The sequence below is a fragment of the Mauremys reevesii genome, linkage group 14, assembly GCF_016161935.1.
Source record: "Mauremys reevesii isolate NIE-2019 linkage group 14, ASM1616193v1, whole genome shotgun sequence".
Classification (NCBI taxonomy): Eukaryota; Metazoa; Chordata; order Testudines; family Geoemydidae; genus Mauremys; species Mauremys reevesii.
In genome coordinates, this window is record NC_052636.1 from 28,824,882 (window position 1) to 28,837,977 (window position 13,096).

At 51.0% G+C, this 13,096-nt stretch overlaps 1 non-coding gene across 1 annotated transcript; it reads right to left on the reverse strand.

Moving 5' to 3' along the window:
* Window positions 1-2,909: 2,909 nt before the first annotated feature.
* TRNAF-GAA lies at window positions 2,910-2,982 on the reverse strand. Its single transcript has one exon. It is a non-coding gene; the product is annotated as a tRNA-Phe (tRNA).
* Between the last annotated feature and the right edge of the window lie 10,114 nt (window positions 2,983-13,096).

Consider the following 13,096-nt stretch of genomic DNA (forward strand, 5'->3'; position numbering starts at 1 on the left):
AGCCCAGGGCTGGGGTGGCAGGGGGGGCAGGTGGAGGAGGCAGAGCCCAGGGCTGGTGTGTCGGTGGGGGAGCAGTGGGGGGAAAAGGCAATGCCAAGAGCTGGGGCAGCATGGGGTATGTGGGGGGCAGAGCCCAGGGCTGGGATGGCAGAGGGGTGCAGGTTGGGAGTGGAGAGCCCAAGGCTGGGTTGGTAGGGGATGTGGGTGGAGGGGGCAGAGCCCAGGTCTGGGGTGGCAGGGAGGTGCAGGGGGGAGCCCAGGGCTGGGGTGGGGGCAACCAAAAAAATTTTTTGCTTGGGACGTCAAAAAACCTAGAGCCGACCCTGCCTCCACGCACCGTGAGGTAGGTAGGAGCGGATCATTATTATCTCTACTTGAAAGAGGGAGAAGCTAAGGCTGAGAAAGGAGAATTGACTTGTCTTAGGTCACACAGCCAGTCAGTGGCAGAGTTGGGAATAGGACCCAAGAACCCTGATTTTCAAACTAACCATCGGATCTTGAATTTCAGACACTGAATGACCTGAATAAAGTGCTCTCAGATGAGCTCCAGACCAACAACAGTGCACAGGAATTATTCAGCAAGTATTTGAGGAGAACTGCAATGTTAGACAGAATCATGAACTGCTCAGAGACCATTAATGCAGAGAAGCAGCAAAATTCATCAAACATAGAACTGGTTCTGACTTATTTACTTGGTCTTAAAAGAGAGCAAGGACCTGAGTCTCCTCCTTATCAATAACTCCCTGCTCAGCCAATCAGGGTAGAGACTGAGGACGAGAGGCTGAGGGTTCTCACCAGAGAGCCCAAAGGATGGCCCAGGTCACTGGTGGGGTCACTGCCTGAGCACTATTTCAGCCCCATATTTTTGGGTGGACCTCCCACAGTGGGAGCTGCAGAGCCCTCCCCCGCAACACACACACACACACACACCCCTCTCTCTCTCTCTCTCTCTCCCAGCATTGGAAGAACAGGAGAAAGGACAAAAGAAGCAAGACACGAAGAGAAAGGAGGGAGGGAGGGAAGGAGGAAAAGGTGAAACAAAAAGGACAAACCCTAATGTCCCCAGTGATTCTAAGGGACAAAATCCCAGGTGCGCAATAAAATTCTGCCTCCTTAAGCTCATGTTTTCCATGCCTGGAATTCAACTGTCACCACATGGATCAGACTGAACAGGTTTCAAACCTCCAGGAGGCTCTTACCTTCTAAACAGGGACATCTGTTTTCCAGTAAAATCACTAAAAGGGAAGGAGAAAACTCGAAAGAGGTTCCTCCTGGCGCTCACGTCCGTGAACCCGAATACTCTCTCAGTCCTCAGAGAGAGACCTGGAGAAGGAGACTTGCTGAAGCAAAGTCACAGGGGTCTCTGAGGTTTCCCTGGCCCCTCGCCCCTGTCCTGCCTGGCTGATGTCAGCATCTCTCTGTGAGGTCACCACCTCCCCACCACCTTGGACCAATAATCTGAGATCCTGCCAAAGGCCTTTGTGATGTCACTGCCGCACCCCTCCCTTGCTGGGCTAATGTCCTGCCCCTGGCCAGGCACTTTGCAGGTTTGAGCTACTCCCTGTGGTCACCCCACTCCAGGAGCGTTCGTTCTAGGCAGCAAGCCGGCTAGGCAGGGAAACATCAGACGCTGCTCCCAATGCTACACTCCGTTTTTCAGAAATTAGTCGACTTTATGGCCAGATGAGACCATTAGAGAATCTAATCTGACCCCCTGCATATCACAGGCCTCCTGTAAACACAAGAGCTACTTTGGGGGCAAACACATTCCAGAAAGGCATCTAGTCTTCATGAAATGACATCAGGAGATGGAGAATCAGCCACTTTCCCTGGTAGCATGTTCCTGTAGTGAATCATCCCCGCTGTTGAATATTTGTGCCTTAGTTGTAATCTGAATTTGTCTCTTTTCACCTTCCAGTCGTTGGGTCTTGTTATTCCTTTCTCTGCTATTTTAAAGAGTCCTTTAATATCCAATCTTTTCTCTCCATTAAGGCACTTCAGCACTTCAATGAAGTCACCTTTCAATCTTCTTTTGATCAGCTAAACAGGTTGAGCTCTTTCAATAGCTCACTAGAAGGCATTTTTCTCCAGGCCTCAGAACATTTGGTGGCTCTTTGCTGCCCCAAACTCTAATTTCACAACATCTTTTCAAATGTGGACACCAAAACTGGAGGCAGTATTCCAGTATCAGTCTCACTGATGCCGTGTCACCTCCTGTGACGTTATTGACATAATCTGTAACTGTATAGATCACCGTTGCGACCACTGTTCTATATTTGCAGCCAATATTGTATAAAGGCTGTTGTGTAAGGGGTCTATGGAGAGGTTCTGATTGGCTGATAATGATGCTATCTCTAGATGTGTATCATTTTTGTAGTTGACATTATGAATATTGGTTCTATGCTGCCCGTATTTCAAACTTGTGCTCTGCTTCTGGGGAACATCCCAGACAAGTTGGTGTCAGTTCTGCCTAGCCGGCTTGATGCAGGTTAGGCAAATGTGAGAACCACTACACTACAGAAACTCCATTACAGTGCACTGCCCTGCCCTGCCCTCAAATTCCCTGCACTTTGGTGGTGCTCACCCTGGCACACACTGATGGGCGAACCTGGAGAAACTGGCAGCAGCTCCTTGATGGGTCAGCTGGAAGAGCAGAGGACTGGAGCCAGGGATCAGGAAGTCATCCTTACATCACCTTTGTGACTCTAGCTTGAAGGGGAGCTTGTTTTTCTTCCCCTTGCTGAGAAGCAGCAAGAGAAGAAAGAAAGGTCAGGTGAGCCAACTGGGTGCAGAAGCCAATGCTGCCTTTTCCTGCAGTGAAGCCCAAAATGAGGGTCTTGCATTGAGTAGAGGGAGTGCTGTGCTTCCAGGAAAGAGCCCACTGCTGCATGAAGAGGGATGAAACAGTCTGCTGAAGCCTGGGATTGAACCAGGGACCTTTAGATCTTCAGTCTAACGCTCTCCCAACTGAGCTACTTCAGCACTTGCAGGGGCCCTTTTTGGGCTGCTGCTTCTCACCTTGAAGTTTATTCTCCATAAACCATCTCTCCAGTCAACAATGGCCAATGCAAGATGGACATTGCTCGCTATTTTAGCCCTTGGAAACGTCATCAACTAGTCTCTGGATCTCTCAAATGCTGTGCTTCAGTTCAGGGGGGAAAGGCAAGAGAAGCGACCTTTGAACAAAGGGCCTGGGGTTAACATCCTAACGCTGTCTGTCTCCGACTGTACCACTATTTAATACCAGCCCACCCTGTGCTGGTGAGGGCTCCATTGCTAGATGTTAGTACATTTCAGTTACTGTCAAAATTAAAAGTTTCTATATGCTTAGAAGAAATGATTTTTTCATTTGCTTATATACGGCATGAATAAATACAGATTTACACATCCTAGCATGAACATTTATTGTCTTATATGATAGAGAAAATCATGCCTCCAGATTGTGCATCAAAATAATGAAATGAGCTACAAATACAATAAAAATAAGGTATTCAATGGTTTAACATATGGAGCGGGGCTGGGGGGTTCCGAAGACACGTCTTGCCTGGGACGCTACTTGGTCTAGGGGAGGCCCCGTCAGGGAAAGCAGGAGTTAGTCTCGCACGCCTATATCCAGGCTGTAATCTGTGGGCGCCCTGCTCTGGGGGAGGGATCGCAGCAGCCCAGACTCAGGGCTGGAACAGGCCCTGGATTGAGGGGTGGCTGCAGGGTTTGCAGCGCTCTGATGTCTCAGACAATGTGTCTCTCCCAAAGCCTCAGATCTGCGTCCCCAGAAGGCTCCTGCACTGCCTCCGCTCCTTTCACAGTCTATAGCAAGGAGCAGCAGCAAGGGTCAGGGATGAGCCTTAAGGGACTAGGTGGGGGGGCAGAGGCTTCAGGAGGAAACCCAGCCCCAGAGCAGAGGGGATAGGAGGCTTTTCTCTCTCCAGCCACGGGCTATAGCTCCGAGAGCTCTGTGAAATGCCTCCCACCCACAGCCTGGGGAAGGGGAAGGAGTCCCAGGTTCTAGCTCGATTTGGAGGAGGATCACTGGACCCTAGAACCACTCGCTGCCCTTTCCCAGAGAAACCTGTGATGCCCAGAATGGGGCTGAGATAAATGCTGACAGGAGTCAGGAATTGCTCCCCTGGAATAGCAGCAGGATTGGGCAGCTGGAAATCTCCCCAAAGGAGCTGAAGCCTTGGTGGGTCAGACATAGATGCCCCAGGTACTGCATGGGGGGCTTAGGTTTGTTTCTGGACAAGAGCAGTGAGAGTTTTATTGCCTCAACATTTCAGTAGAAAAATTCAGACCCAAAGTGTGTGTGGTGGGGAGGTCGATAGCGGTTTCTTTGGGTTTGATTTAGTTTGTTTTCTCATTCTCGTTGTAAAAGCCCTGGATCATTTTGATGGGAACAATGTTTGTGGAAGGCCAAGGACAAGTAAGAAAAGTAAAAAATCTGTGTAGGAGTGAGGGGGTCTCTGTGTGCCAGGGCAGGGGTGGAGATTTTCATGGGGAGGGGTTAGGGGATAAACGAGAGGCTTTTGTGGGAACACAGGGGGATGTTTTGCAGTTTAACCTCCCCACTTTCCTGTGCTGCTGCCCAGCTCAGACCCCACTGACACCCCTGTGACGAAGTGGGAATTTTCTGGATGTTTTGTTTGCAGCTTGTGTGTACCTCAGTTTCCCCTATTTGTTGCACGATTATCTAGGTTAAAGGTCCAAAATGTGGGGTGCCCCCTGCCAGGGGGATGGAGTAACATTCAGGGGGATGCAACTGGGCCCGGGCCAGCCCCCATGGGGGTGGGGAGGAGGAGCCACCCAGCTCCACTCTTGGCTCCAGCCCCAGCTCTGGCCCCTGCCTCAGCCCCCTTACTCCTGTCTGTGTCCCTTCCCCCTTAGCTGCGGCCCCACTCTCAGCCATGACTCGGGGGGAGCATGGACGGGGTGGGGGCATGACCCTGAAGTGTTTTGGGACCACGGATCTCGGTGGTGGGACAAGGGGGTTAAATCTTGGCAGAGACCCCCAAAGGGCAGGTGTGGCTGCTGTCTGGCTGCCTGGGCCCAGACAATGGCCACAAATTCTGTCTCCTAGCAACCGATGGCCGGGGCGCACCTGCTGCAAGAGGCCAGCTGGCTGGGAGGAGTCGGAGAACAAAGAACGAGCTGGAGGCCGGGTGAGCAGGTTGCCAGGGAAACAGGACAGAGGACAGATGAGGTGCAAAGGGCCTGGCTGAGTCGGGCTGTTGGGAGCAAGGAGTCTGCTGGGTTGGGGACTCGAGGGGAGAGCCCAGGCTCTGAGTTCGGGGTCTCCCCAAGATGGACGTTGCTGAATCTTCCTGCTTCCTGTGCGAACACAGAACTTTCCCAGGCTGGATCCCAGACCCCTAACAAACCTTCTGTTGTACAGCGCTGGCTGAGAGTCACTGGGGACTGTGGAAGTTGGGGTGCAGGACTCCCCTTCGGGGGAGGGGGGTGAGGCTTTCCAAGGTGTCCGATTCAGGTGGACTCACTGCAGGAAGCTCCTGGTGTGGACCAGGGAGGCTGAAAGGTCCAAGGTCAGTCCCAGGAGGGGCTGAAGCCAAGGAGGCTTCCCCCAGTGAGGGCGTCCCCTGGGGGGGTCACACTGAGGAGGCTCCTGCCTGGGTTTGACTCCGAGCTGTTCCAGAGCACGGAGCCTGTGTGCCCATCACAGCCCCCCAGCATGTGACCTACAGGCTCCACTCTGGCAAAGCTCCCTGTAAATCAGAGACAAACTGCCCCCTTCTCCCAGTTAATCTCCCCTGCAGAGAACCCAGAGCAGCTCCTGCCTCGCTGGGTCTCCTGCCAGCCACAGCTGGCCAAGGAGCCGCTCCCCTGGGTCCCTGTGCAGGGGCAGTGTCAGTTCCGACCTCACGAGTACAGTGGTGACTCTCCCTGCCTGTCACGGGGACGAGGGCTTGATTCCCTGAGGAGGAAGCTGGGATTGTGACACCCGTGTATGTCTGCAGTGCAATTAAACCCCACAGCTGGCCCAGGCCGGCTGACTCGGGCTTGCCAGCCTCGGGATCCAGGGGCTGGAGCCTGACCACTGGGACCCTCCCCCCTCGCTAGGTTCAGTGGCCGATATACTGAAGATGAGTTGGTAAGTGGGGAATGTGCACTGGGTGCTGCCACTGGACAGACACTTCCCAGCAGAAGACCCACCCAGTGAATGTGATCCACTCTAAAAACGTGATGAAGGAAAGTCAGACTGGGGCTCTGGATTTATCATCTCGCAACGACTCGATTCAACTTGTTCAGGTTAGAAAGAAAGATTTTTTTTTTATCGCGAGCCTGAAAATTGCCTCCGGTGTGAAAGTAGAGCTGGATTGTTTCACGCTCACGCACCCTTATCACTATTGAAGGAGTAAAGGAACGTGCAATCCAATGAAGCCTTAACATGTCATTTGCATCCTCAAGCCTGTCCCTGAGGCAGGATCTCGAGGACAGACAGAAATGTTACCCGGTGTCAGGAGGAGAGAGGAAAGCACTTCCCCTCGTGTATTTCCCCAGGCTGTTGTGCAAGGCAGCAGAGGCGCTTTACGGCATTTTCTGTCACTGATTTTTTTCATGTTGGTGTGGGAGGAAAGACTTAGACCTGCCCCCTTTGTGACCTGTGAATGTGAAGTGACCAGATGATGAGTTAACAATGATGCTGTTGCACAGGATTTGATTGGAATTAGAAAACAAAAAGCCCTTAAAGTGGAACTCTTGGGTGAATAGAACGAGCTGATTTATAGTCAGCCTTGAAAGGCAATAGACTGTTACATTGCGCAGAACAGCCTGGTTTGGTTGGTTGGTGGTTGTCCCTGGTAAATTGCAGAGGGTTCAGAGAAGAGCCACAGGAATAATTAAAGGCTTGAGCAGGGAGAGAAGTTTAAAAACAAACCGAACCTTCCCTGCTCCTGCCAGCTGTGACTGCTGAGGACATTTTCCTTCTCTACTCCAGGGTCTCTCTTCTGCCAGATTCTCAGCAAGTCAGGCCCCCTGCAGACTATGGCAGAGCAGTTTGGTATTAAGTTGCAGGACTCACAATGTAAGAGTGCAGCTGCTGTAGCACCTTGACTGACCATGGGCTAAATCCTGCAGCCCTGGCAGCCCAGGATAACCTCCCACTGGTGGTGATGGGAATTTAGCCTTTGTAACGATCTGCTGGTACCTGAGCTCTCAGATGTGAATTAAACTGGGGGCAGACCCAGCTCTAACCAAACAAGTGAAGGATGTAAGTGAAAGAGCAAAGCTGGCCCTGGGGAGCTGCTGCAGTCCTGTAACCACAGCTGGGAGGGAACAGAGGGAAAACACCTGGAGCAGTACTGAGAAAAGGAAATTTGTCAGGGAGATCAGTAGCAATAAATGTGAACTGAAGGAGTGCTTTCTCCTCTGTGCTGACAGGTTTGAATTGTGTTACTGTACTATGAGATAAAGCTTTACAATATCCTGCTCTAATTTCAGGATGGGTCTGTAACCATAATTAGTCTCTGTAGAAGTGGGACTTTCAAAATTCCCAAGGAATTTAAGGGTGGGGTTCACGGTTGGTCACCTGAGGAGTGCATTATATTTCAATCCAAAGACCATATAGGCGAGAACCGGGATTGTGGGATACCTCCCGGAGGCCAATCACAGCACTGTAATCGACCAGGGTGTCTACACTGGCACCACGGGGATGTAGCTCTGGCCCAGAAAGCTGTACGCCTCTCGTTGGGAATCCCTCTGATTTACTGTTTTTACAGAGGGTGAAATGACAATTTTTCCTATCCCTGCCCTGTTCCTGCTCTTTGTATTAGTTCAATATATTTTAAGTGAGAAAATGGTAGAAAAAATATCTGCTCTCAACACAACTTGAAGCAACATCAGAGCAACTGGGAATGAAACAATTTATTTCCAAAAGGGGAACTCGATGACTAACAATGGCTTTGAAATGGGGGAACAGTATAACCGTGATGCTCAGGGTTTGTTTAGACTAGGAAAAGTGATGGAATTTAGGTCAGTTGAAGGGGAAAGCTAATGCCAACCACTGCACCTGGGCATCTGTTCTAGAACTATAATTGTCTTTTTACATCAAGATCACTAACTTGAGCAGACAACGCCATGTACAGCCCTAGTGGATGTAAGGCACAGATACTTTTTGCCTCACTGTACCTTGTTGGGATCAAACCTCCAGGAGCTGATGAACATTCCTGGCTCAAAAGGAAAGGAGTTGATAGAAAAGATCACACTGACCCCAAAGAAGGGTGAGCTGCAAAAGGCAGAAGCAGGTAACTCATCTGGTGGAGCTGAGAGACCACGGTGAAGATGGTGCAAAAATCACTATGTGGGAATTAGGAAATGTGATTTTTTTTTAAAATTTTGCCCAGCCCTAGTCAAGGGATTTATTACAGTTCTCTCTCATGTGGATTTTCTGATGTCTAATAAGGTCTGAGTTCTGATTGAACCTTTTCCCACACTCAGAGCACGTGTAGGGCGTCTCCCCTGTGTGGATTCTCCTGTGTGTGCTCAGGACAGAGCTCTGATTGAAGCTTTTCCCGCACTCAGAGCATGTGTAGGGCATCTCCCCTGTGTGGATTCTCTGATGTCTAATAAGGTCTGAGTTCTGATTGAAGTTTTTCCTGCACGCAGCGCACGTGTAGGGCTTCTCCCCTGTGTGGATTTTCCTGTGTGTACTCAGGACAGAGCGCCGATTGAAGCTTTTCCCACACTCATGGCACATGTGGCGTGTCTCTTCCAAGTTAATTCTGTCACTTGTTATAAGGTCTGAGTGGCTACTAAAGTTTTCCTCTGGCCTCTGCTGAGTCTCACAGGCTTTTGTTTTTTCTGCGAGTCGACAACTCCCAGAAACATTCCCTTTGGATCTTCCTGATAAAGTTCCATGTGGTTCTCCTTGCTCAGCATCTTCCTGCTGGGGTTTCTCCTCCTCATTCTGACTCACCATCCCATCACCTGATGGGAGACAGAAGAATCCAGACACAGGTCACTCCCTTTGCCGGAAAGAAAGAAAATCTTAGAGAGAGGAATGGTAAAGGGATGAACAATCCAAAATATGTGTGGGAGAGATCAAACCTATCAGGTGCTGATTTTCCCCAAACCCTTCCACAGAAGAGAGAGGAAGGGATCAGTTTTGGTCTGCATCTCACGAGAACACTCGGGGGAAAGTGAGACTGGGGAGGGACCTGCTGCCAGTTGTCACTCATGGCTGCCCTCCTATTCTGACTGACATCTGCCATAATGATTCCACATCTGCAGGAACAATCCTGAACTTGGAGAGCTCACAGGATCTTTGTAGGGCATCCCGAATGTTTCCTGCATTCCCACACAGTTTTTGAGTTGGTTTAACCAATTCCTCACCTGTGAAGGCAGCTGTTGGAAGCAGTTCTTTCTCAGAGCCCTGGAGGTCTGGGACCCACGGCTGTTCCCCTCGTTCCATCTGTGAGATCACATCAGGTTTGGAATTTGGAAACCCTACTGCAGGTAAAGAAAACGAGGGAGGTCAGTGAAATTTGTGGGATACTTGTCACAAAGAATATTCCATGGTTTTAACCCCCAGCTCATTTTTAAGCAGTAACATCCCAAGGCCAGCTTCCTTGGCTCAAAGTGGCAGGAGAGTTATTATGATTATAAATCATATTCATTACCTTAGTGCCTAAGGACCAACTAACAGTGGGTCCCCATTGTGCTCGGCAAAGTAAAAACAGAGAACAGTAGATGGCCCATGCCCTGAAGAATTTACAATCTGAATAGACAAGACAGACACAGAATGGGGGAAGGGATAGACCCCACTGTTAACATAGAAATATTCAGGCCTGCCTGTAAAGTCTATAGTTTAAGAACTTAGGTGTATTTTTTATCACTTAGCTACTTACAGGAGTATGAAAACAAAGAAACAAAATCACTGTCTGTATTTGTAAGGGCCTTCTCTTACTGTGACCGTCTGAGGCCTTGTTCTTAAGCTAAGGCCTTTGGCTAAGCAGCAGGGGCAGCCATAAGCTGGGAAGCGCAGGGTCACATCCTCACATCCCAAACCAGTCACACTGAAAAAGACGGTTACTCACCGTTGTAACTGTTGTTCTTTGAGATGTGTTGCTCATATCCATTTCAGTTAGGTGCGCGCGCGCCGCGTGCACGCTCATCGGAAGTTTTTTACCCTAGCAACACTCGGTGGGTCGGCTGGGTGCCCCCTGGAGTGGCGCCGCTATAGCGCCGGATATATACCCCTGCCGACCCGTCCACTCCTCAGTTCCTTCTTGCCAGCTACTCTGACAATGGGGAAGGAGGGCGGGTGCGGAATGGATATGAGCAACACATCTCGAAGAACAACAGTTACAATGGTGAGTAACCGTCTTTTCTTCTTCGAGTGATTGCTCATATCCATTCCAGTTAGGTGATTCCCAAGCCTTACCTAGGCGGTGGGGTCGGAGTGAGACGTCGCAGAATGCAAAACTGCTGAGCCAAAGGCTGCATCGTCTCTGGATTGTTGGACCAATGCGTAGTGTGAGGCAAAGGTGTGAATCGATGACCAGGTAGCCGCCCGACATATTTCCTGGATGGGGACATGAGCCAGGAAGGCGGCAGAAGAGGCCTGCGCCCACGTAGAATGGGCAGTGAGATGGCTAGTGGGAACGTGAGCCAGTTCGTAGCACGTTCTGATGCAGGATGTTACCCAAGATGAGATCCGTTGGGAAGAGACCAGCATGCCCTTCATGCGGTCTGCCACCGCTACAAAGAGCTGAGGTGAACGCCGGAAGGGTTTTGTTCTCTCTATATAAAAGGCGAGAGCCCTACGGACATCCAAAGTATGTAGTTGTTGTTCCCGGCACGATGAGTGCGGCTTCAGGAAAAAAACTGGGAGGAAAATGTCTTGATTGACATGAAAAGCAGACACCACCTTAGGGAGGAAAGAGGGGTGTGGCCGCAGGTGTACCTTGTCCTTATGGAAGACGTATAAGGGGGATCAGCCGTCAAGGCACGAAGCTCCGAGACTCGCCAAGCCGAGGTGATAGCGCTGAGATGATAGCGACCTTTCTTCCAGGAAAGGTACAGCAGGGAACAGGTGACCATAGGCTTGAAGGGGGCCCCCATAAGCTTGGTCAACACCAGGTTTAGATCCCAGGTGGGGGCTGGGTGATGGACTTGGGGGTACAACCGTTCCAGTCCCTTAAGGAACCTGGAAACCATGGGGTGAGAGAAAATTGAACAGTCACTTTCACCTGGGTGGAAGGCGGAAATAGCTGCCAGATTAACCTTTATAGAAGAGACTGCCAGGCCCTGCTCTTTGAGAGACCAGAGACAATCCAGGATAGTAGGGATGGAAACCTGTCCTGGGACCAAGTTACTCTGATCACACCAGTGCGAGAAACGCTTCGACTTGGCGAGATAAGTCGTCCTGGTGGAAGAATTCCTACTTCCCAAGAGGACCTGTTGTACCGAAGCAGAGCAGCACAACTCCGATTGGTTCAACCATGCAGGAGCCATGCAGTGAGATGAAGGGACTGCAGGTCTGGGTGGTGAAGCCTGCCGAAGTCCTGTGTTATGAGGTCCGGCCACAGTGGCAGGGGAATCGGATCCGCCACTGAGAGGTCGAACAACAGGGTGTACCAGTGCTGCCTCGGCCATGCTGGAGCAATGAGGATCAGGTTGGCTCTGTCCCTGCGGAGCTTGAGAAGGACTCTGTGAACAAGGGGAAACGGCGGAAAGGCATAAAATAGGTGCCTTGTCCACGGGAGGAGGAATGCGTCTGAGAGGGAGCCTGGGGAGCGTCCTTGGTAGGAGCAGAACACCTGGCATTTCCTGTTCTCTCGGGAGGCAAAGAGGTCTATGCAGGTAAAGCACCACCTCCGGAAAACGGAATGGATGATGTCAGGACGGATCGACCATTCGTGAGACAGGAAGGATCTGCTGAGGCGATCTGCCAGAGTGTTCTGGACTCCTGGGAGAAAAGACGCTACCAAATCGATTGAGTGGGCTATGCAAAAGTTCCACAGGTGAGTGGCTTCTTGGCAAAGTAGGAGTAGCACGCCCGCCCTGCTTGTTTAGGTAATACATGGTCGTCGTGTTGTCTGTGAACACAGATACACAGTGGCCTTGGAGATGGACCCGAAACACCTGGCATGCTAGACGGACTGCCCTCAGCTCCTGCACATTGATATGCAGGGTCAGCTCCTGGGGCAACCAGAGGCCTTGAGTGTGAAGGTTCCCGAGGTGGGCACCCCAACCCAGAGATGATGGGTCTGTGGTTAGTGCCAGCGAGGGTTGAGGAGGGTGGAACGGCATCCCTGCGCAAACTACAGTGAGGTCCAGCCACCAAGTGAGGGAGTCGAGAACCTTCCTGGGGATAGTGATCACCGAATCTATATTGTCTCTGTGTGGATGGTATAGAGAAGCAAGCCAGGTTTGGAAGCACCGAAGTCGCAGTCTCACGTACTTGATCACAAAGGTGCAGGACGCCATGTGACCTAATAGACCGAGGCAGGTGCGCACCGACGTTGTCGGGAAGGATTGAAAACTTCGAATGATCGAAGACATTGACTGAAAACGTGGCAGAGGAAGGCAGGCCCTGGTCAGATTGGAGTCCAGAACTGCTCCAGTAAAGTCTATTCTCTGCGTTGGAGTCAGGGTAGACTTTTCTACATTGATCATGAGGCCGAGCCTCCCAAAGAGGTCTTTGATGACACACAGGTGCTGTGATACTTGCACCTGGGAAGTCCCTCGAATGAGCCAATCGTCGAGGTACGGGTAGACGTGTATTCGACGACGGCGGAGGGAGGCAGCTACAATGGCCATACATTTGGTGAAGACTCTCAGGGCCGTAGAAAGACCGAAGGGAAGCACCGTGAACCGGAAGTGCTGTTGGTTGACCACAAAATGGAGAAACCGTCTGAGCGGCGGGTAAATGGCGATATGGAAATACACATCCTTCATATCGAGGGCGGCATACCAGTCTCCCGGATCCAGGGATGGGATGATGGTCCCCAGGGATACCATGCGGAACTTGAGCTTTATCATGAATTTGTTGAGTTCTCGCAGGTCGAGGATCGGTCGTAGACCACCCTTTGCCTTGGGGATTAAAAAGTAGCGGGAACAGAACCCCTTGCCCCTCATGTCC